This window comes from Anolis carolinensis, chromosome 2 (genome assembly GCF_035594765.1).
Source record: "Anolis carolinensis isolate JA03-04 chromosome 2, rAnoCar3.1.pri, whole genome shotgun sequence".
Taxonomy (NCBI): Eukaryota; Metazoa; Chordata; class Lepidosauria; order Squamata; family Dactyloidae; genus Anolis; species Anolis carolinensis.
The window spans coordinates 301,888,336-301,914,250 of record NC_085842.1 but is presented as its reverse complement, the minus strand read 5'-3'; the positions used below and the strand labels follow the sequence as shown (position 1 = coordinate 301,914,250).

Genomic DNA, 25,915 nt, shown 5'->3' with positions numbered 1-25,915 from the left:
ATGCTTCTGGAACATTGTCATACAGCCTGGAAAATGCACAACAACCCACTTACTATTGACATTCTCTCTTCTATACAACTATTAAAAGTAAGAGAGCACTATTTTGTTTGTCATCTGCAACTCTAACTAGAGTAGACCTAGTGAATCAATAGAAACAGTATAAATCAACACTTGCATAAATTCCATTGATTCAATGGGTCTAATCTAGTTGAGAGTAGTAATTGGATTTAGAACTTCGCATTTAATTTCAGAGGAAGTACTAATCACCATATGGACAATGGTTTATACATACCTCCAATGACTGCTTTTGCAGCCTCGGGAGTCTCTTCCACAATTTTCCAGCCACAAAATCTTCCCCCATCCCCCTCACACAAACTAGGAAAATCATGTCTCCACTGAACACATTTCTTTTGGAAATGTTGGGCTCATATCCTGTTTTAATAGAAAACCAGTTTTTTCTGAATACAACCCTTTAAAAATGGGGAATGACTTTCTGGTCATAAGAAAAGCCCCCCCCCCCAAAAAAAAATCTGAAACCAAGAAAATGGAGTCAAGCCAATAGTTTTGCCCACCTCTGAGCTACCCCCCCCCCCCCGCCTTGCTTTAAAGTGCCATAAACAAATTGCACTCAACACTATAGAAATGCATTTGGTTCTCATATTTTTTGAAAACCGCATCTCCTCTGCTAAGAAAGGAAGCAGAATGTCAACAAGCTTTTTCATTTCAGTACTACCTCTGTGCTTCAGATGCATTGGTCCTTTGTTTACTTTCTCACACTTGAAATAGGAAAAAATGATTTATACCAACTTGCTTGCTTTATTCCTCCTCCTTGATGTGTGGTTTTTTTTAAAAAAAAAAATACCCAAGAAGCTGTAATTGTGAAATTATTGAATGATGCTATTATGTAACCATAGTAATAAATGTCAGGATCCAGGCTGCGGAGCACCAATAACCATGCGCAGAGACCAGAAACTATCTAATATCTTTATTTAAGAAATATATAAAGTCAATAAAAACAAGTGAAGAATAAAGTTCAGAAGCAGACCTTTCAGGAAAGGCCAAATATAGTCCAGGAAAATAATGTCCAATATAAAATATTAGAGTTCAAAGTTATAATCCATTAGCCGAAACACACGCTTTGCCAAGCAATAGTGTGGGGAGATGACAAGGTCTTTAGTCCATTGAAGCTTGACAACAAGGCTGGATCATAGGCTTGGTACTTGGCTGAATCAAGGACTTGGAACGGGACAACTTGAAGCATGAAACAAGGTCCGTGGCAAACGTGAAGCAAGGCAAGACTTGAAACTAGATCCGGGAAGCAGGGAACAAGGAATACGAAGTCCACACACGATCTCTCTCCTCAAGCTGAACAATTGACTCCGCAAGGTTCCCCTTGCGGCAAAACCCCTATATTGGGTCTCGTTTTCCCGCCAACAGAACACTTTCCCTGGAGAACAAGAAGTGAAACCCAACTCTGTCCAGATGCATGACTCCTTAGAATTTCCCAAAGGAAGCAGACCTAATCAGCTAATTGTCTGGCAGCGATTCTGAGGCTCCGGTGATTAGCCTCCCTGACTCCTCTATCTCTATTATAATTGTCCTTTCGGGAAAACGGGGGAGAATTCTGCCCAAGGCTTGTTTGGTTAACTTCCTGAGGACAAACATCTTCCAGGTGGCGAGGCTCCGATTCAAGCTGAACCAGTGGAAATCCCATGTTTTCCTCCTCATCTGCCACAATAGCACTAGGAACGGGACTACAAGGCCCATGAGACATCACAATAAACACAAGTTAAAATCTTTCTGTGGAATCAGGCTTTGCCCGATAACCTATATTGGGCAATGACCAGGCAGCTATTGGTAAGGCAAGGCACATCACTGAAGGCTATCTTGGACTTGGCAATGTTTACATGGCCTAAAGAAGCAGAGACCAGCTGCTCCTTCTGCATCTAAGGCCACTTGTACACTGTCCTATATCCCAGGAACTGATTCCAGATTATCTATTTTAATTTTTTTTCGTGTCAGGAGCGACTTGAAAAACTGCAAGTCACTTCTGGTGTGAGAGAATTGGCTGTCTGCAAGGACATTGCTCAGGGGATGCCCAGATGTTTTGATGATTTTACCTTCCTTCTGGGAGGCTTCTCTCATGTCCCTGCATGGAGCTGGAGCTGACAGATGGAGCTCATCCACACTCTCCCTGGGTTGGATTCGAACTGGCAACCTTCAGGTAAGCAACCCAGCCTTCAAGTCAGCAGTCCTGCCAGCACAAGGGTTTAATCCACTGTGCCACCAGGGGCTACTATCTTTTTAAAATCAGATTATATGAGTGAACACTGCCAGATAACCTGGGCTAAACAGATAATCTGGGATCATATCCTGTAATATAGGGGCAGTGTAGAAGGGTCCTGAGAGTTTTACGATCACTGCAAAGCAAGACACAAAATGATACAAGTGGAATGTTATGCTCGACCTGTTTGATGTAGGAACTCGGCTAATGGGTCAATTTAGCTGACTATATTTTGGGACTGTCTGAAGGGCATGGTTCCACTCTTATGCTGAGTGCCAAACTTCATTTTTGACTGCCCAAGAACAAGTACAAATCAACTTTATTACTGTATGCCTGCAAGTCATTTTTGGTTTATAGTGAACTTATAACAGGGTCTCTGAAGATAAGAGTATGTGACTTTCTCAAGTGCACACAATGGGTTTCCGTGCTTGAGTCAGAATGTGAAGCCTGTGCTCCAGAATCATAGCCCAACGGCTCAGCGCTTTAACACACTGTGCCACCGGGGTCCCAGGTCAATCACTATACCACATGGCTCCATGCAGATCATGTTATTGGAGAGAAGAACTTTACTGCACAAAGGAAGCAAACTGGAATTAAATCCCTGTCACATGATGTGCATCACATTGTCTGCTCCTTATCGTAATAAACCTACCCTCCTGCTATTGACTAAAAAACTCATTATCAATGGCTGCAGTTCATACTATGTTCCCATCACCTATCTTGTACAATGGGGGTGTTCTGCCTTTGTGTGGGTGAGCCGGCACTGAAACGAGCTCAGGAGGTGGGAATTTTTTTCTCTCTTCCTCTCCCCCATCACTATTCCTGAGGAAGTAAATTTTGAGATTTAAATTTTTATTTGTTTTTTTTTAAAAACAAAAACATTAGCTGGCATTTCAAATCGCTTAAAACAAACTTTTTATTTAAAAAAGGTACAGAGCAGGGGATGTGCAGAACGACAGAGCTATAAGATTATACAGATGTATAACCAATTGTGCAAATGCAGAAATGTTTAATAGCGAGAGTGCTCATCCTGGCATCAATGATCGCCTGATTACCATGGAATAGCAGTTTTGTGTGATAAATGCCAGAATAGCTTTCCATACTGTCATAAGAAGAGGACAGGGCAATGTTTGGTGAAATCACAATTTAGAGTTACTTATCTCAGAAATATCCAGTTAAGCACTTGAGCACAGGCACCTCATCACAGCGTGAGGAAAAGAGGGCAACATACAGAATCATCTCTCTCCCCCATCCCATCTATTAGATGGTGCTGGCTTCATGATTGTCCTCAGTCCACCTACTGGGTTAACTGACGTGTCCTGTTCTTTCAAAAAGACACATATTAGAACAGAGGTATCACACTAGGGGCTGATTTATCTGCTGCTCCCTGCTGTTCCCCCCACCCACACATTCATTTATTTTTCCTGCTTTAGTCCATTTCTGGTAAACATCAGGCATTTCAGGTTGAGTCTGTTGTCCTCTGAGTCGGGTGCTGTGTGCTTTGTGTTTTGTTCAAAGAACTTTACGTTCTCTGTGAAATAATGTGCCATGTTTAGCACATCATACATCAGGGACACATACACAAAGGGGCCATTACATTAAAAGCAGCAGTTGGCTTATTGTAACAACAATAACCACAACCAAAATATTTTAGCCTCAGACATTTTTTCTTTACTAAAGTTTTCTTAGGGTGACTAAGCACAAATAGGCCCAGTCTATCTGATTTTTGATAATTGCATTAAAGGGGAGGGAGGGCTTGGCAGGCTTGGCTATTCCAGCCCTTGCATGGCAATGTTCATTTAACAATACAAATCTACAGAGTTTCAGGAAACTATCTTTTTGGACTACAACTTTCAGACTCCTATACCCTGCCAGCCTCCAGGCTATTGGAATGATAGCTTCAAATATTATTGATTTATTCTTTATAGTTACTCTTTATCATTCTATAGTCAAAAGATCTACCGGTGGGGAAATGTTGCATTCCCGTACTTTCTGAATTATTAAACCTTGAGTTCTTTCCTTCCTGAATATGAGGAAATGGATGAATTTTAGCAAGTTCTTGCAAATTGAGGATAAATTCAATTTTAGATGCATGCCCTACATGTCAGTGAGGACAAGCTCCTGTTCAGTTCAGTTAACGATACAGATACAACATCCCTCACACAGGTGTCTAATTTATCCAGCTTTGGATACAATACCTTCAGAGAAGGAGAGCCCCGCTACTATCAAACAGGCACATGGTCTCTTTTCAAACTGCTTGTAGCATGAGAGTGTTTCTTCTAGTGTCTTACCGATATCTGTTTTCTTGCCATTTCCAACCATTGGTTCCAATCCTGAAATTTGAAAAAATGGAAAAGAAATGTGCTTCATTTTTTCATGACTGCCCTTCAGATCTTTGAAGGCTGAAGCACTGTGTGCTTTTGATATACAGTATGAATCCTGTGTCTGTGAAAGATACATTCCTGGATTTCACATGAATGTGTGAAAGCACAGATAATGCCCAACCTTATTGAAATGAAGGATTTCTGGTTCAAACATGCTGGAAGACCAAGGAAAAAACATAGTTTAATGAAACTGTGGATTTTACTGTACTCTTTCCCACATCCATAGTTCTTGAACTATTCCTCACAGGACATGATGTGGTTCAATAGAAGGAATGCACCCTCCTTTCTCTTCCCTTTAGAGTCAAGATTAGCTGCATCTTCATCCTTTGAGTTGCCTTCTTCTACAACCCTTCCTCACTGCATCAACAGCAGCAATTGCTCCTGAGCCTTGACAGCTGATGGGGCAGGCAGAGAAATTGTAAGTACACAGGCAAAGTGTCATGCTCTGCCTGCTTCATCCAACATGGGGCATCAAGGAGAGGCCTCCTAATGTTCCTCCTGAACTTCGTGTCCATACTCTTCTTTAGGAGTACACAGCTCTGTGACTTTACAACCTGTCCTACTAAACTACCATCCCAAACTTTTAGTGAACGAGAATTTCCAAATTCTCCTGCATTTATCTGAGTGATAGTTTATAAAAATGCCTTTTCTGACTATAGATAGTAACACCATTTGGCCCTCTGCTTCAGGCAGCAAAATGTCTCAGGCCAGTTCTGTGCCAGCATCCTTGGGAAGAGTGATAGAGGAACATAGGTTTCAAGCCACTAGCATCCCCCCTTAGACTCAGGAGCTATTGAAACTGTATGAACCCTAATGACTGAATTGCAAGAAGCAGCCATTAGGTCTTTAACAGACCTTGCCCACCAAGACTGGCCGCTATGTATTCTTGAACAGAAAGGAATATGAGACAGATGGCTGTCCTAGTTTGATCTTGCCTGGGCACCAGTGTGTTTCTGTATTCTCACTTATTTTTATTCCTTTTTCATGGTTTGCTCTTTAATTCTGAAATCTTATTCACCTTGTTGCTTGACCTTCAGTCCTGACTTACTTTTTGATCTTAACTACTGTCTGGTTCATGACTCTTTGCTCACACCAGATTATTTAACATCCAGCCTGACAGTATTGAATCTGTGGCCAAGATGACACAGAAAGATTGATGAGAAATGTGAGGAAATTTCATTTCTTACATGTTCTGTGGAACTGACAATTCCTCACATTTTTGCCAGTTTCTCTAACAAAAATAAAAATAGCCTAGCCTAAAAGAAACCAATTAAAAGTTCAATGGATTTTTTCCAGCTTCCCGTCTCCCTGCTTATGTCCAATTGTATTTTAATTTGCATTTCAGTGAAAGTACACAATATTATAAACACAAATCAGTATCCATCAAATTCCTTGGGGCTGCCAAGAATGGTTACAATCACAGCAACACATTTCTCTGGAGGTTTTTCCAACTAAAACTCTCACAATGCACAATGGATCTTTCTTGACATTTCCGTGAATTTGGGATGTAGTTGTTGGGTAGCACCATAATAACAGCCTTTCTGTGTATGACACTCATCAGGTGCATGGGTTCAAAGTCTTCTTCTGCGCTGTCCTAGCTCCAATGTTACTGGGGTGATGAGCCTACTTTAAATGTTAGATTCTTAAGAAACTATCAAAGAGTTATACAAAAAGACCCCCCCCCCCCCATAATCATGAAACACATATTGGTTTCAATTAACTCTACTTAGATGGAAAAGGTATATTTAGGAATTTACTAGGTCCTCCAGGTGATTCTATGGTTTGTTTCCTCAGAGGTTAACACAGAATTGCAGAGGAGGATCAAGGAAATTCTTAGAGAGGATACCAAAATCCCCAACCAGGATATTTCTCTATACATCTCTAGGTGCTTTAATAGCATTCAGTCATATCCAAGCTTCAGGTAACTACAGTCTAGCCAAAAACATATCCTCCACAGATATGAAGGTCTTGATTACGTTCTATTTGCTAGGTTGCATACAAATTAATACAAGTTTAAGAACAGTATATGTTTAGGGTGACTTATTTCCTGTTCTCTTAGCTTTTTTCCAACCCTCTTTCTTCATGCATCATTTAGCAGTGGTTTCTAAACATGGATATCAATATGCAGAGCCCAAGTGTGGAAAACACTGGCCAAAATGGATTGTGTATTTTCTCTTGCTGGTGGTATTCAAATAGAGAGCCATCTATTGACTATGAAAGTATGCATTTCAAAGTCTGACACATTTAGGTAAAGGTTTTCCCCTGACATGAAGTCTAGTTGTGTCCGACTCTGAAGGTTGATGCTCATCTCCATTTCTAAGCCAAAGAGCCACAGACACCTCCAAGGTCATGCGAACGGCATAATTGCATGGAGTCCTATTACCACATATACAATGCAATAAATTTGTTTCATCGAGTTCCAAAGAGAAAGACCCATACACATTGGTTCAAATTACATGGAAAAGGGATTTTATTTTAACGTGGGGAAACTTTTTATGACATGAGTTATTTTGGCAGTGGAATAGGAGGAGATGATGGTTTCCAACATTAGCTTTGGTATTACTCCAGCTATGAGTCTAGTGCACTGATTAGGAGATTGGACTGTGGATTCTTGGACCTGCAGATTCACAAGTTTTTCATTAGCACCCTTAAATGCTGGCCATAGCCTGTCTGAATGTGAGATCTTAAACTTAGACCTTTTCTCAAGAATTTGTATTTTTCCTCTCTCTTATCTGCTCCATCATCTCTTCAACTAGAGAAGGAACAAGAAATAGTTTACAAAAGCAAAACATGCCACTTTGTTAAAATTTAATCAACTGGAGTCTCTTGAGGAGTTAGATGTTGACACCTCAAACAATCCAGGTAGTAAATCTTCCTTCATGGTGGAGTTGCACACTCATATTCAGTTTCTATATTTGGAAGGTTTTATGACTTGCTATGTAAGAGAGGGAGAATTCTTCCTCAATTCTTTTACTTCTCGTATTCTTAAAATAGCTTCCATAATTAGAATGAGATGAGAAAGGCCAAATGTCAAATAGCAGTAGAATTCTACTTTCCCGTGCTTTAGCCCCTATTCCTCTAAAGTACTACTAAAGACAATCTTACCAAATCATTAAACAAATTTTATAGGTGCCATTTTAATTACATGGCTCCATTCTATCCTTTTATTGTTTGTAAGGTTCAGTCTCCCATGTACAGAGCTTGGGAAAGTTACTGCTTTTATAAAAGTTGCTGAGCAGAGTTTTGTACCAGTTAGGGGAATTCTGGCAATTGTGATTTAAAAAAAGTAATGCTTCTAAGCTTCGAAATATATGAATAATAATGCATTAAAAGGCAGTGAAAATAGCAAACCTTTTTCCAGTGAAGAACTTCTAGCCCAAGAATATCATAGACTCTTGCTGGAGAGTCTACAAAGGGCATATTTGTTGGATGTGGCTAAATGAAACAGCCAATATTACTCCTGTAGATATTGGGGTCATACTGTATTCATCAGAATTAAATGGAATCTCTCTGGTATGAGAAAGAATTGAGGTCTTCCATAAGTATTTGAGTCTTCTTGTGGAGCAAAAAGTGGGGTATAAATAAACATAAACATAAACATAATAATAATAATAGGTTGGATGCTATTTATCCATTCACATTTACAAGAAGCCTTATTCATTTTTGTGTATGCTAAAAAACTAATTCCCATGAGTGGCATTGTTGATGGCATGATGATGAGACTGACATACCTCCTCCCTAAAAAAAAGGGGGACTTAAAGCAACTTATAATTTAAAAGAATAATATAATTTAAAATACACAAAATTAAATCTTAAAATAGAATTAAACTATTTGCAACATTAAAAATATCACCCCTGAGCAAAATATTAAAATGCAATGGAAAAGATTAGGAAAAGGTTTTTCCCTGACATTAATATCTTCTTCTTGATTTCATCAATGTTCTACACATGAACAAAACATTTGCAATAAGCTCATAGGTAAAGGTAAAGGTTTTCCCTTGACATGAAGTCTAGTCATGTCCGACTCTGGGGATTGGTACTCATCTCCATTTCTAAGCCGAAGAGCCAGTGTTGTCCATAGAAACCTCTAAGGTCATATGGCCAGCATGACTGCATGGAGAACCATTACCTTTCCACTGGAGGGGTACCTGACATTTGCAAGTTTTTGAACTGTTAGGTCGGCAGAAGCTGGGGCTAACAGCAGAAGCTCACACCGCTCCCTGGATTCAAACCACTGACCTTTTGGTCAGCAAGTTCAGCATCTCAGCAGTTTAAACTGGTGCAACACTGGGGGCTCCTTGAAAAGATTAAAAGCTCTTAAATAACCTAGGGGGGAAAGGGAAGAGTTAATTTAAAAACCCAACAAATCCTTCAGTTGGAAAATCCCAATCTTTTTATAGATTTGTGGACTAAGCAACTTTAATTTCCCTTTTCTTACTATCATGACTAACAAATTAGTTCAGAAGATATCATTTCCTCCCTTAAAACCTTTTCATCAGGAGAAAACTTGTACCTAATCTGACTGATTCCTTCAGGCACTATGGAGTATTAAAAGCATGGGTCTTATGAAAAAGTAGGCAGGATGCTTGTTGGTAACATGATAGAACAATTTGCAAAAATGCAGTTCAGTTTCAGAACAACACAGAGACTTAGAGGGTAGGGTGTTACACAAGGATATGAATGATAAATACCCATGCCTTTAGGGATATAAAATCTCTTACTCTTGATTTAATTGTATTTCCCTGGATCCCACCTGTATTTTCTTCTTGTTCATGTTTAAATTTGATTTTATGGAGCGGGGAGGTTCTCATGAAACGTTGTGTATATTTTAGTGGCATATAAAACACACTGGGCACTTGGTATTAACACCCCCACCAGTCCTAAAATCCATGGATGCTCAAGCCTTCTAATGTACTATGATGTAGTGAAATGGGTTATTTTTGAAGTTGTAGTCACTGCTACTTAAACTATGGGTTCCAATCCCAAATAGCTCAATGTTGGGATCACAAAAAAATTGGCAACAGTAAAATTTAACAGTAAAAAAGTAACCCACAAATCCGTTGGTAACTGTGTGCGGTGGACTCCACAAAAAGGAAAATCAGTCAGTTAGAAGGCCTTGCAAATGCTGATTTATTTTCAGTAGATATTTGGTTTTAGACCTATACTATTTCTTAGGCAGAAAAGGGTTGTGAGCGAGTGAAAAATGGCAACTAAGGGAGGACTTTGCTGTGTCTACTGAAGAAACAGACTACAACAGGATGGCTATTCCTTATCTGAAATGCTGTATACCCAAGCATCTGCAAGAATCTACATGTACTTCCATTTCACATATCCTCATGTCTCATTCCAGCTTCATATTTTGTTTGTTCACTATTTGTGTTGAGTATGAGACATGAAATTGGAGAGAGTCTGAGGATTTGAGGGTATAACAAAGCTGACATTGGGGGTGCGAGTGGGAGGAAGCATTTGGTCTTATATTGAATTATAGCAAATTAATAACCCATCAATTCTTTCTTCTAGTATTTATTGAAAAGACAAGCCAAGATCTGAGCTGTAGAAAATTGGGAAGAAAGTCCCTTTCTCAAAGAATTTGTATTGGATCAAGCAGAGGAAAGTTTTTATGTTTTTCTGCTTTATGTGCTCATGGATGAAATCACAAGTGATTGTTCCAGAGAAATAGAAGGCTAAAAAAAAAAAAGATAAGGAAATACCCCTGACACACACATCAGCAACTTATTAACTATTGGAACTAATAATGTAAAATGTCTGGAACAGAATACTAAAAAATAGTTTTGCTTAAATTGTGTTCATTTTCCGCAGCAAGACCTCAACTTAGGCCCCTTCTACATTGTCAGATGGAGCTCCTTGTGGCACAGCAGGTCAAACCACTGAGTTACTGAACTTGCTGACCAAAAGGTCAGCAGTTCGAATGTGGGAAGCACAGTGAGCTCCCTCTGTTAGCCCCAGCTTCTGCCAACCTAGCAGTTCGAAAGCATGTAAATGTAAATAGATATATAGGTACTGCTTGTGCAGTGTTCCTGGAAGTCATGCTGGCCACATGACTTAGGAGGCATCTACGGACAATGCTGGCTCTTCATCTTAGAAATAGAGATGAGCACCAACCCCCAGAGTTGGACACAACTAGACTTAATGTCAAGGGGAAACCTTTACCTTTTACACTTCCAGATAATATCCAGATTATCTGCTTTGAACTGGATTATCTGGCAGTGTTGAAAGGGCCATGTGATGTAACAAACTTCAGAGGACATGTGTGTGAGGGGCAGGGGGAGGAGATTTGCATTTTCCCTTTCCATGCAATATTCTCTCTGGCCCTATCTACACATGCTTTAAAATCCAGAATGATGTGGCTAGAAAACACACACCCATATTTCTTATTGACCAATAGAAAATAAGAAGACAGTGTAAATGGATGGGACAAACCAATATTGATTGGCTTCATTTATTCAGATAACTAAATAATGTTTCTGGCCTATGTTGTGACATAGTAATCTACTTATCAGATATGTGGGCAGGCCAGACAAGGGAAAGGAAGTGCCATTTTTGTGTATGTGAAAGTCACTATGAGAAACATTTATGTTTCTCTTCTTAGACTATCTATTTGTTGATCTGAAAAATGCTCCACTTAAACATTTGGCTAACTCTTTTGTCCTTAGTAGATTTGCAGAATGTTAAGCAGTGCCTTTTAGAGATTGGCTCCTTCCCCCCCTCCAAAAAAAGCTCCACACACACTCTATCAATACTGCCTAAATCAAAAATACTACTATTATTTCTACTTTTACATCTTCATGTTCATCTGTTTTCTGATGCATCATAAGATCAGTGGAAACCTTTTTACTGTCTTGCGAAAACCACAAAACCAACTCCTGAGTGGTATAAAATAGTCAGGAGAATGGAAATCTTCATTTAAGTGAATTCATACATATGTAGACTAATAGATTTTGCTTCCATATTTTGTTTTTAACATGATTTGAATAGCCCAAAATCCAAGATAGCTTTTGCCTAGTAGCCATGATATTACCAGTTATCTCAGTGAGGTTCCATCTTGCAATACAATTCAATAAACATAGCCTTCTAGTTTTAACATTGTATTCTGACTATGCTTTTGCTTTCATTATTGTTCTTTTCCCTGACTCCACAATAACAATGGTTACTTTGCTTAATTTGTTATGCCTGTTGAAACAATTATTTCCTTGAGAGTAATACAGTCCTGCATGTATGGCAGTAATATAATGTAACATGAAAAAATTACATCTTGGGGGAAACTGTTCTATTTTGTGGAAAAATTCAGATGCTGAGAATACAAGTGTGCAAAATAACCTTTGGCTTTTCAAGTCAGCATCTCAGGTTTCTGTCAGGGGACACTAATAAATTATTATAAATTGTCTATTTATGGTTTTGGCTTGAAACCAGTGACCTTTAAGACCACTCTGTGTACACTCAGAGGGGAAAAAAACATGACCCTAGCTCTTTGGGTTCACCTTTGGTCCTTTGCTTATCTGAAATATCAACGTCACTTCTGAGCTGCATTCACATGGGATTTGTTGCTTTAGATAGCAGTAGAGGAGAAAATGAAGGCAACAGGGAGGCATGACTGGGAAACTGCATTAATAAGAACAATATATTTGATGTAGTTCTGCATAACCGTTTGCAGACAAACATTTCTGCCATATAATAGAGATTGTATTTGTCTCTGTTTACAAATGCATGTCTTTGATAATCCTCAGAACTGGGCCCTATATATGGAGAAAAACACCTGCTTCAAGTCATCTCTCCTCTGAGACGTTGAGGATTCTCCAGATATGTACTTATGTCAAGTTTGTATACAAGTCAAGGGCAGGATTTGGGATGAGAATTATGGATTTTGTTATGCCCTGCAGATAAGTGAAGAGGCATTCTGCAGGAGGAAAAGCTCCAATGCTTTCCCCTGCACAGACATAATTCCTCTCTCAAAAGCTCCATTGCTCCAAAAAGCTCTCAAAAGTCCTATTACCTCCTTTAGATGCACTGTGGAGCAAAAAGAGCACTACAGGCTGAATATTTGACACCCCACTCAGTCGAGATAAAGCAGTGATTCTCAAGCTGTGGGTCCCCAGATGTTTTGGTCTTCAACTCCCAGAAATCCAAACAGCTGGTAAACTGGCTGAGATTTCTGGAAGTTGTAGACCAAAACAACTAGGGGATCACAGGTTGAGAACCACTGAGATAAAGGGACAGGTTATCCAGACTTCAAGGAAAGGCTATCCCTTATCATAAGGAAGACCTGTCAGCCCTATAAGGGACAATTTTTCAGCCCTCAAATAAGGAATATGCCTTATAATACAATACAAGACAACCTTCAGAATTCATGGGATCCTGGTGAGGCTGTTACTGCTTGAAGTCACTGGTGCACCAAGTTGGGTTGCCAACCTGAAGGCTGCCAGGTTCGAATCCCACCCAGGGAGAGCGTGGATGAGCTCCCTCTATCAGCTCCAGCTCCATGCGGGGGCATGAGAGAAGCCTCCCACAAGGATGGTAAAAACATAAACACACACACACACACACACACACACACAAACATCTGGGCATCCCCTGGGCAACGTCCTTGCAGACAGCCAATTCTCTCACTCCAGAAGCGACTCAAATTGCTCCTGACACGAAAAAAAATAAGTTTTAAAATTATTGTTATTTCCTTGGTCACTAGCTCTTATGTATATTTACCTTTCTCCAACAGATGAGATTTCCAGCTTTAACAAGGGGTAATGTGTAAAAAAACGAATTATGGTGTTGGTTGTCTCTTCTACACATCTTTAAAAGTCTTCTGTCATTTAAACCTGCCAATCATTACAAATTAACAACTTGTGCCCACTCTGCTTTCCAAAACAATACACATTTCTCTTCCTTTTCACTTCCACCTGCAGATTAAACATAAGAGCCAAAGGATGGTTGCTGTCAAGAGCAATGCTCCACTTGCTAATCTTCTTCCTTCCGTTGCTAATATATTTACATATGGAATTACAGTTGGCTGAGAACGAGGGTGGGAGAAATTGTGGGACTAGTGAGGTAGAAGGATGCTGAGTGATTTCAGCTCTGCAGGAACTGCTGGTTCAACAGTTCGGCATGCAAGACTCCCCAAAGGACCGAATAAAACAGCGACGGGGAAGGTGTTTTTATTCACTTTGGCCAAAGCGGATGTCGGTAGAGTCGGAACTCCAAAAACTGTATGCAAACATACAGAAATATTTATAGCGCTCTGACAGCAGTCTGAAACAAAGGACTTTGCCACTCTGGTTGCTGATTAGTCTAGAATCCTCTCCCTGATAGCTGCAGGAGCATCATCTATCATCACTGTTGATTGGCTTCAAACATGGAGAAAATTTTCCTAAGCTGTTCTTGCTTGATTTGAAGTCTAGTGGCTGTTTTTGGTCCACACAGGAAAAGAGTATGGGAGGAAAGAAATGAGGCTGGATTTGAGATAATGGGATTTGATGGCTCTCTTTCTGCCTGGCTGGAGGGGAGAGATTATTGGACAAATACAGGGTTTAAGTTTTGAAGGGAGACAAGAGTCTGCATGAAAAAAAAAGTTATCTTAATGTTATACATGATAGGCCTAAATACCCCAAAGGCAACAGATCCTGTTTGATCATGGAAGCCCAATAGGATCTGCATTGTCTGGTACCTAGATGAGAGAACATCAACAAATACAAGTGCTATAAGCTATATTTAAAAGGAAGGAAAGCAAAACCACTTGTGAGTATTCTTTGCCTCAGAAAACCTTATGAATGCATGGAGTTGCCATAAATTGACAGGCAACCTGAAGGTCCCACATTAAGGCGAATTTCTTAGTAATGTACAAAAATAAAACTGCTGCTGCAAGTGTTTCTGTGCTGCAAAGTAGACTAAAAGAACATCCCCATTTTAAATAGTGTTTAATAAAATTATGCTTACTATCTATCATAATCATGCTTGCCCATCTGGTCAGTGTACTGACTGTGGAAGCCTATGAGCTGAAAAGGCCAGATTTAAACAAAGCACAGCCTTGTATATGTAACATTAGTCCAATTGCTTGCTCAGCTTTTTCCAGAATAGGTGCAAAAGAGCACAATCCCCCATCCCTCTGCTCCCTCGTTGCTCCTGGTCATATTTTGGGGAAATGTTTTAGTGATGCGGGGCCAGAAAGAAACAAAACCATTGTATTATCCAGTGATTTTGGCTCAATTTTAGTGATAAAGGTAAAAGTAAAGGTTTTCCCTTGACATTAAGTCTAGTCGTGTCTGACTCTGAGGACTGGTGCTCATCTCCATTTCTAAGCTGCATTTGCATGTTTTCCAACTGCTAGGTTGGCAGAAGCTGGGGCTAACAGTGGGAGCTCACCCCACTCCCTAATTCGAACTGTCAACCTTTCAGTCACCAAGTTCAGCAGCTCAGTGGTTTAATCTACTTTGCCACTGGGGACTCCAATTTTAGTGATATTTAGGTTAAAGCCAGGAAATAATGTAATTTGGAAGAGGGGGCTTGCAGATATCAGGTGGGGGGAGGCATCAAGGTCCATTAAAATGAACCTATATGGATCCTACAAATTATTTTTTGCCTCTTCTTATTTCTTGCAGAGCTATACTTCTAATACAGTAGAGTCTCACTTATCCAACACTCGCTTATCCAACGTTCTGGATTATCCAATGCATTTTTGTAGTCAATGTTTTCAATATATTGTGATATTTTGGTGCTAAATTCATAAATACAGTAATTACTACATAGCATTACTGTGTATTGAACTACTTTTTCTGTCAAATTTGTTGTCTAATATGATGTTTGGTGCTTCATTTGTAAAATCATAACCTAATTTGATGTTTAATAGGCTTTTCCTTAATGCCTCCTTATTATCAAACATATTTGCTTATCCAACATTCTGCCGGCCCGTTTATGTTGGATAAGTGAGACTCTACTGTATGGGCAATTCCACTGTTGCTGGGGAAAACAGGCTTTTCATTTCAATAATAATGACTTTGTATCGAACCCTGCAAATACCCAATTCTGCCTAATGCTTGGATACAACTGTGCTGCCATTTTAAGGGACATACAAATATTTTCATTGCAAAACAATGGCATGAAGAACCTTCGGCTTCCACTTCTTGATAGTGGTAATGACTCCTCCTTTAAAATTAACTCATTTAATCGAGTTAAGAATGTTCTTAACAATTCCTACCCACTATTAGGAATTGTGGGAGTTGAAGTCCAAAACACCTGGAGGGCTGAAGTTTGCCCATGCCTGACCTAGAACAATTTACCTTTTTGAACAGTAGCTCCCAATATTATCTCTGGAAGTATGCCCAAATGTTGGCCTCATCCCTGAAAAAGCGACCAAAAATCCCTCCCAATTTTCACCAAAGAAAAATAGGACCACAAAGTTCTTGTGGGGCCACAGGGAGAATATTTGAGAACATTATTGCCATGTATAGCCTCAAATAATTTTTCTTCATATATGATTCAGGATGTGCATAATATTTTCCTAAAATTCCTGAAACACTAGGAAGTAGACAGGATAGCTACTCTGAGCCCAAAGAAAAAGGAATATTAAATGCAAAACTTTGGGACCCAGTAGCATTGAGGGCTATGGCTTTTAATTGTTTTATTTTTTTTAAAAATGCTGAGTTTATATAAAAAGGGCAGACTATTTTACTAGATAGATAGATAAATCAATATTTGATTTATTCCTCCATACAATATTGGCCTTATCTTGCAGCCTAATTATGACATTATTATACACACATTTGCAAGCCAGAATAGGAAATTGACTTCACAGCTTTAAATTATTTATGTATTGAGGCTGTTACTTAGCCCTGGCATGTTTCTGGATGGCAGAGGAATTTTGCCCTGACTGTAGCAAAGGTTTATCCCCTTGAGGGGCTGATTAAATTAGTAGCTGTTGGAATTTCTTAAAAAAAAAAAAAAAACCTCAGATTTAAACAGGTTTTCCAGACCCTTTTCTATAAATTTCTGCATAGCTCATAACAATTATCACATGTGTGTGTAAAGTTACACCTTAAAAGCATTTCCCCATCTTGAATGTACAACTGTTTTCTTTCTGTTTAGGTTTTTCCAAACAATTCAAACGCAGAGAAATATGTGCTGTTTTCTTGAGCCCAGTTCAGAGGTGCTCCATTCGTATTCTAAACCCGGTTTAACATTATATACAGATTGAGCTACAAGTCTTGGGTTTATTTTTATTATTATTATTATTTGCTCACATCCCTCCCCTACCAGCAAGTGTTAGGAATTTGATATTTCTATATTCCACGGAACCAACCTGGTCCACATCTCTGGGGCAAACGTTCATTGTGTAACATATCCTACAGATAACTTTTTCCAACATTGTAGTTCAGGACTTCACTCATGAAATGTATTCAAATGCATTTAAAGATTCTAAGAAAAAATATCTTTAGGGATCCATACTTAAATATTTTTTTAAAAATTAATAATGTATTTAAAAATACATGAAAATGTACTTAAATGCAGATTTCAATAGGAACATGAATTTTTACTATAGATGAATAGAACAGAATTGTGACTGAACATAGGTGAAATGGACTACTCTCTCAGTTCCTGTACCCATATCCTCCTTGACATACATCCAAAAATAAAAGATTAAAGCCATCTTGTTTTTAAGAAGTAAGAGTTCCTGTTTGAAAATAACCAGACCTTCCTATAGCACTGGAAACTAGTTATTCTCTACTATGGTTTGTTGGAAGAAACTAAGATCACAAACCACTGGTTGGGTTTGTCATGAATGCATACATACATATGTATGTGCCTTCAAGTCACCTACTGACTCATAGGTCCCTTTGAAATATAGGCTGTACTCCTATATGATCTCGCTTCAAAAAACTAATTAAGGTTGACTTTATTTGCCGTCCAAAATCAGGTTAAGCATGGTTTCTTTATGGCATTAAAAATGTCCTGTCCACACAGACACCATTGCTTTTTCCTGTGCTGATCAATGCAGGGAAAGGGGATGGATCATTTCATAGAATCATAAAATCATAGAATAATAGAGTTGGAAGAATCCTCATGGGCCATCCAGTCCAGCCCCCTGCCAAGAAGCAGGAAATTGCATTCAAAGCACCCCTCTACTGCTGCAGTGCTCACTGTTAACCAAATGAGCAAGTGTCTGGCCATGGCAATTGTGTCTACTGATGGCAGAATGGGGTACCCACACAACCAGCAAGGAAAGGCTATAGCAACCTCCTCCTTCTTGCTGCTCATATGGATGCTCCATTCTGACATTAACAGAAACAATAGATGATGTCCAGGTTTATTTATTTATTTCATGTCAAAAGCATTGCATAATAAATGAGTTTAAAAGCAATAAAATAAAGGAATCACAAACAGCTAAATGGTTTTAGACCAAAAGTGGGCAATAGCAATTGCATTGTCCGTAGCTTTAAACAACTCCTTCTCCGTGCATGAGGCAGGGCATTGTGGGCAAGCATACATATGTGGAGTTGTTTGTTCTGCTCCACAGTCACACAAGGTGGAGGATTCCTCCAGGTCGTGCCATCTTGCCAGATTGTCTTTTGATCTGCCCACTCCGCTTCTGAGTCTGTTTAGGGACTTCCAAATTGCCCATTCTTGGTTTGCCCCTGGAGGCAGACCCTGATGGGGGGCCATCCAATTGGGATTGCCTGGTTTAGCTGCAGAGGATAAAGTGGTGTTCCAGTGGAATTGATGTGTTTTGAGTCCACTATATCATCTGGACACTGGCCCCAGATCCAGCACATACATGCAGATATGCCGTAGAGTAACCTTCCTGGTGTAGATGCCTAAGTAATAAATACACAGACCCACAGGACAGTCTTTGCAAGTTTTTAAGCAAACAAGGTATCATTTCAGCCTTGCAAATTGTAATATTTTCTGTTTTACTAGGTGAGTCAGAGATTTATACCCAGCTGTTGCCTCTTGCCTGGAGCTAAGCTCAACAAAGCTGAAGAAACAGAGAATTTACACTCTTGTCTCCTGCCTGGAAATAACCCACAAAAAATGAAGACTTGCTAGCCAGGCCTTGAGTTCTAGCAATCCTACCTAGTGGCAGATATTGGTGTTGCCCATTCCTTTTGCTGCATTCCACATGATAGCCAGTTCTATTTCAACCACTTGTATTAATTTCTACTGTCCTCCACTATTTTTAAGTAGCAGCAACAACAATAACAACAAAGTTTTTTGTCCATTTGGTTGCAATACACTAGCAAAAATATGCCCTCAATGGATACCTTATAAGGTTACTTTACTCTTGAAAAAAAAAGTATCCAAATTCCCTCATGAGGGAGAGGGGCTAGAAAGGTGGGCTATCACAGGGGATGTGTTTGTTTGCATGGGAGGGAACACATTATGAAGTCATTCTTGTTTATATGTCAGCCAATTTTCTGCAGTTGTTTTGTAATTGAGATGCTGTGATAGGACAAAGTAGCCCAACCCTCTTAGTTATGATGTGATATCATGCTGGTTTGAGAGCTTTCCAGGCAATTTATGACCCTTTTAAAAAGAAGGAATGGAGACTTGCAGATGCCCTGGGGTCGTGCTTGGGGTGACGGGCACATGCATATCTTAGGTCAAATTTTACTGCTCCTGGTGTAGAATATATTGAATGACCAGGAGAGGCATCTACACTGACATCTTGTCAGATTTTGATAAAATAGTTTCACTGTGCAAATTATTACACATCTTGGAACCAGTTTGATGCCCAGATAATGATAACATAAATCACAGAGCACTAAGGTGCATTAAGGTCTTTCTTCATGTTGTACTTCAGTGGCTAGCTTCAAACTGCATGATATGATCAGTTTAGATGGGGCCTTGATGCACAAAAAGAGTTGGAGATTGTTGTTGTTTTAATTCTGGCAATATTATCTGAAATAGCCTCCAAGTGTCCCTATCTCCCCAGGCCCTACAATTTTGCTATAAGTCCAGAAGCATGGCCAATCCTGTTTTGTGAGTTATTTCATTTTTTCAGACATTCTGTTATTGCTTCCAAGTACGGCATAGATGTAACATTTCACCAGCTGGGTTCCCAATACTGCCTTGATTCTTTCACCATGGGATTTGGTTCTGCTTCTTGGAAGCACTACCTCTAATATATTCCAACTTTCCCCGCTGTAGGGAAGAAGGAATAATTGGTCAATATAATTCATACTTCCCAGACTAATATAATTACAGATTACCATCCAGCAGTTAATTCACTTCTCAGAATTTTTCAGTGCAGTTCGTGGTTGCATACTAAAATGTGTGTATTAGGAAAAGTTGCATAAAATGTATTTGCCTGGGGAAATCATATTTAAAAAGAAATGCATTAATTATTATTACTTTTGAAGTCATAGGGTGATATGGAGATTGGATGAAATGGGCATACCATTTAATATGCATAAAACAGACGGTCTGGATATAGACCATCTAGCAGTGATACGCTTTTTTCTAGTCCTTATTTTGAGAAAATTGGACATTTCTTTTTGACCTTTAGAAATGCCTTATTAGGGTCTCAGGGTTGAGCTTTTTTTTAGTATCAAGAAGTTAAATATCAAAATGTCTAGTAGAATATTTGCTACAGCTGCTTTGAATCTCCTTAGCCACTTTGAGTTTTCTTCGGGAGAGATAAAGCAGGGTAATAATAATAATAATAATAATAATAATAATAATAATAATAATAATAAACAAACATCTAAGAATTCTCACAAAATTTCACATCTGATATACATGGATGACCTGAAGCTGTATGGAAAAACGGAAACTGAAATCCAGTCTCTGACTAACACTGTCCGAATCTTTAGCACTGATATCAGCATGGAGTTTGGCTTGGACAAATGTTCGACAGTGGCATTGAAGAAGGGAAAAATCATTGAAAGTGAGGGCATAAATATGCCTAATGGCCAAACAATAAAGTGTCACCAGCCAGAGGCCTATAAATATCTGGGCATACTACAACTGGACAACATCAAGCATGAACATGTGAAAACTGTGGTCAGCAAGGAATACACACAAAGGGTCAGAAAAATTCTCAAAAGCAAGCTCAGTGGAGGCAACACCATCAAGGCCATAAACACCTGGGCCATACCTGTCATAAGATATACTGCTGGCATCATAAACTGGACACAGATGGAAATGGACCATTTGGACAGAAAAACAAGAAAACTCATGACCATTCATCATTCACTGCACCCTCGCAGTGATGTTGACCGGCTGTATCTGCCTAGAAGATCAGGGGGCAGAGGACTCTTGCAAGTAAAACAAGCAGTCAAAGAAGAAGAACATGCCCTGGCAGAATATGTAAAGCAAAGTGAAGAACCTGTTTTGATTGAAGTCAAAAATCAGAAACTCCTCAAAGCACAGCAGACAAAAAACCAGTACAAGAAAGCCACACTACAAACTAGAGCTGACAGCTGGCACAACAAAACATTGCATGGAAAGTTCCTTGACAAAATTGAAGGAAAAGCTGATAAGGAGAAGACCTGGCTCTGGCTCATGAATGGGACCCTGAAGAAGGAGACAGAAGGCCTGATCCTTGCAGCCCAGGAGCAAGCCATCAGAACAAATGCAATTAAGGCCAAGATCGAAAAATCAGCTGATAACCCAAAATGCAGACTGTGCAAGGAAACCGACGAAACCATTGATCATATCCTCAGCTGCTGTAAGAAAATTGCACAGACAGACTACAAACAGAGGCACAACTATGTGGCCCAAATGATTCATTGGAACTTATACCTCAAGTACCACTTGCCAGCAGCAAAGAACTGGTGGGATCACAAACCTGCAAAAGTATTGGAAAATGAGCATGCAAAGATACTGTGGGACTTCCGAATCCAGACTGACAAAGTTCTGGAACACAACACACCAGACATCACAGTTGTGGAAAAGAAAAAGGTTTGGATCATTGATGTCCCCATCCCAGGTGACAGTCGCATTGACGAAAAACAACAGGAAAAACTCAGCCGCTATCAGGACCTCAAGATTGAACTTCAAAGACTCTGGCAGAAACCAGTACAGGTGGTCCCAGTGGTGATGGGCACATTGGGTGCCGTGCCAAAAGATCTCAGCCAGCATTTGGAAACAATAGACATTGACAAAATTACGATCTGCCAGCTGCAAAAGGCCACCCTGCTGGGATCTGCGCGCATCATCCGAAAATACATCACACAGTCCTAGACACTTGGGAAGTGTTCGACTTGTGATTTTGTGATATGAAATCCAGCATATCTATCTTGTTTGCTGTGTCATAATAAAATAATAATAATAATATCTCACTTTCAGTTTGCATGATGCATTCATGTTTACCAGATAGGCAACCACTTTAGCATTGCTTTCCTAAACATCCTAAAGTGCACATCCTACCATACCATCACTCTGCTGAATTTGCTATTGAGATAATGGCATTTATTTTTACTGTGTGGCTTCAAATAATTTCTAACTCATGGGGACCCTATCACAGAGTTTTCTTCACCATATTTGTTGAGAAATGGCTTTTTTGTCTTTGGAAGATGAGGAAATGTGACTTGCCCAGGATCACTCAATGGGTTTCCATGGCTGAGCAGGGATTCAGATCTAGCCTCCAGAAGTTCTAGTTGAATGCTCAAACTATTACACCATGATGGTAGGATGCTTACTTCCATTTGGGTAAAGTCTGGTTTTTGGACAATATGTAATGTCAAAGTCTGGTTTTGTAGCCCCTATCATCTCTCAAAATGTAAAAAAAAAAGGTACACATGAAGTATATGACTTATTTCAAAGATAAATCATGCTTTCTTGAAAGCTTCTAAGAAATCTGTTAACCTTGTGAACTAGATACACGTTCAATGATAAGCTTTTTTTTTTTAAACCCAATTTGTTGGTGATAGTACCAAGAGGGAAAGACAAGGGTCTCAAAGTGGATGTGTGATATGTTTTATAGAACTACATTTTAATATGTGTGTTTATATAATTTTTTCAATATTTGTTTGATTGCTTGTGCTGTGACCCACCTCAAGCCACAAGGAGAGCTGGGTAAGAAATAATCATCATCATCATCATCATCATCATCATCATCATCATCATCATCATCATCATCATTTGCCCAATGAACCACCATATATTGCCATGAACATGAACAACTTGCTATTTCACATACTATTGCTGCTGACATAATCACAAATGTGTCTCTAATAAGTGGGACTCTATTAGATTTGACCAGGGGGCACAGATCTGTCTTTTTCCATGGGATATATCTCTGAACATCATTGGTGTGTAGCTTGGAAGACTTACCCTTTTGTTTGACAATTCCCAGAATCTCCCAACTGGCAAAGATAATCTTGGAATTAATGCTCCCCAAAACAACTTTAATTTTTTTACAGTGTTGTCATAGTTAGTTCCAGTATTCATTTTTAGCAAGAAAATCCTGGACCATGCAGAGGCCAGTACGTTGGTATGGTAGCCTCTGGATCTTTTGCTACTGAAAAAAAGAGAAAAAAGAACAGTCAAATTAATACTGTGTAGCTTAAAGCAACTCTACAGACACACTGGGGATGACTGGCATATTTTATTACTGGACCACAAAAATCTGGAATTTACCTTATATAATAGCTAATAATAGAGAGAAAAGGAGAGGAAGAAGCTGGCAACCTGTACAGCTGATAAAACTAGAGCAAATTTGATCATTATGAACAGATAGAGGTACATTTTCCAATTGTCTGGAAAACAGCAGTACCCTATTTGTGGTGCACTTCTTACTCAAACTGTCTTTGTGAAGTCTGTTGTAACTTATGAAATAAGTAGGCTGGATAAATTCCCATAACATTTGGATCACCATTCAGTTGTGTGAAGATGATTGCTTGAAATTACTCAAACCAGCCAGAAAATAGCTTTGTGGTTTCTTTTTCAAGACAACTGATCAAATTTGTTTCACATACCATTCTGACTTAGAATGTCATCTGGCAAGAAACATCCAAACCTGATAACCACTGGTAGTGATTATGGAAATTCTTCATCTTGTGATTTTGGCAGTATCATGAGACAAAAGAAAGAGAAAATGAAAAATTATATCTGAAATCCTGTTGGTGACATATGGAGGAAACGACTCCAAAATTTGTTGTGGAAGGACAATACATGGCCAACTAGCTGATTTGTCAGCTGTAGGAGAATGATATAACTATAATGAGGTGGGAAGTCATCATTTGGCTGCAATTCCATTGTTTGAAGCATAAATCTAGTATCATCCTTTTAAATCTCCGGGAGATCAAGGACTTTATCGCACAAGGCAGGCAAACCAGCATTGCATATGAACCATCACATTTGATGGCAGTCACTATCATATGATGCCATGTGCATCCCTCTTCCTTTCGGTCCCCTCCCCCATCTCTCACTATAGCAGTTCAAACCAATCAGTAGCTCCCAATCCCACAATATTCCCAAAACCTACCTTGATGTGAAAGATCCCTTCCGCTTCTATGGCAGCATGCCAGCAGTAAAGTGACAACAGAAGATGGGATTATCTTGCTTTCCCTCTTTGCCCCTCCTTCTCATTATTCCCAAGATGGCTGTTTTTCTTTTCTATTTATATTTACCTTTTTGTCCTAAAAAAATAAAGAACAACAGTAGTGTGGAATGGTAGAGCTACAAGGGTGTAATAGCATGAATTGGCAAATCAGCACAACTGTACTATTAAAGAGCACTATTGAGAGTGCTTAACATGATATCCGTCTTATATCAACACAACCATAGCAAAATAGCAGGTTTGTGTGATAAGGTCCTCAATGTATATTTTGTGCAGGCAACTTGATCCCAGGCATGTTTTTAGAATGTATTCCGCTAAACTGTACTGCAACCTTTTTCCAAGTTAGAACTTCTTTTTTATATTATTTCATGGCAAAGAATGAAGAAAGAATCCAATCAGCTACCAAAAACACCTCATTAGGTTGTCCTCTTTCTTCTGCTCCCCCCAATGTTGCCTGTAAGATGTCATTATTTATTATTACAGCATAAAAATCAGCGCAAACTGAAGACAGGAGAACACAAAATTGGCTTTTTTAGCGTCAAGCCAAAAGCATTTCAAATATGTTCGGGAAACTCGAGCTACGGTAAGCGGAGCTAAATGAGTAGTTTTCTGACATAGTGCAAAAGAAATTGTTCCGTCATTCAGCGGTGTTACTGGAAGATTGGCTACCGATCCACCCAAAAAATGTGAAAACTGACGCCCCTGTTGCAATTGCGGTGACTGAATTAACAAAGAAAAATGAACAATCATTTTTAAAAACTCTACTGCTTTGGTTCCAATCTTTTGAAAATAAGTGATTAAAGGGAATGACTCTTAAATCTTCCATGTTTGAAAAACCACATTGCTAATTAATTCTTAGGATCAAAATAACCCCAGATTTCATCATGAGCTGTGGAGAAATAATTTTGATGACAATTTAATATAAATATCTCTGATTTTCAACCTATATTAAAGCAATGCCTAGAGAAAGAGGAATCCTGGGAAAAATATGAGCTCTATAGTTGACTTCTATCATGGCGTGGAAATACTTTATATTTGAAGTAAATTCATAATCCTGTGGTTTATTCTATGTAAAACCAACTCTGTAAAAGGTGCAAAGTGCTTTTCTTTGCAGTTAGCAGGGAAGGACTACAGAAAAACCATGTGTCAAACTGTGCATATTCTTTCTAAAGAAATGTGTTGAGTAAACTCTGTTTACTAGCAAGCGTCCTCCCTTAAAATCTGGTTCATATGGAAAAATGTTTTCAGTATAATAAAGTGTTATGTGCATAAGTAACGGTAATAAGTCAGCTTCAAAAAAAGGAATGGTAGCTCTGTTTTTCTCATCCAATCAAAGAAACAAATTCCAATAAGAACTTTTTATAAGTTTCCTTCTTGAGCTGATTTCTTTATAATTGTGGAATTCTTGGAAAAAATTTGCCTCATCTTGGCATGAAGCACTCCGCTTTGAAATCCCGTAACTTCATTTGCAATTTTTCATATAGTTCCTCGGTAATTTGTCCCAAACTTATTTTAATTTGTTTTAAACACCCTCTGCCCCTATAGATCACACTATAAACACCTTGGAAGTGTTTCTTTTAAAAAAACTTAAAATACTTTTTAAATACACAAAACCTTAATTTTGTCATTTTATTAAAAGAGACACCATTTCACTATGCCATTGCATATAATAGGACTTGAGCATCTATGGATCATCCATGAGCTCCTGCAACCAAACCTCAAAGGATGACAAGTATCCAC

At 39.0% G+C, this 25,915-nt stretch overlaps 1 long non-coding RNA gene across 1 annotated transcript; it reads right to left on the bottom strand.

Annotated features, from left to right (window-relative positions):
• Positions 1-970: 970 nt before the first annotated feature.
• On the bottom strand, positions 971-24,584 carry LOC134296759 (uncharacterized). Its single transcript, XR_010003610.1, has 3 exons — positions 24,101-24,584; positions 22,948-23,134; positions 971-4,617 (listed from the first exon to the last, which is right to left on the bottom strand). It is a non-coding gene; the product is annotated as an uncharacterized LOC134296759 (long non-coding RNA).
• Positions 24,585-25,915: the final 1,331 nt, after the last annotated feature.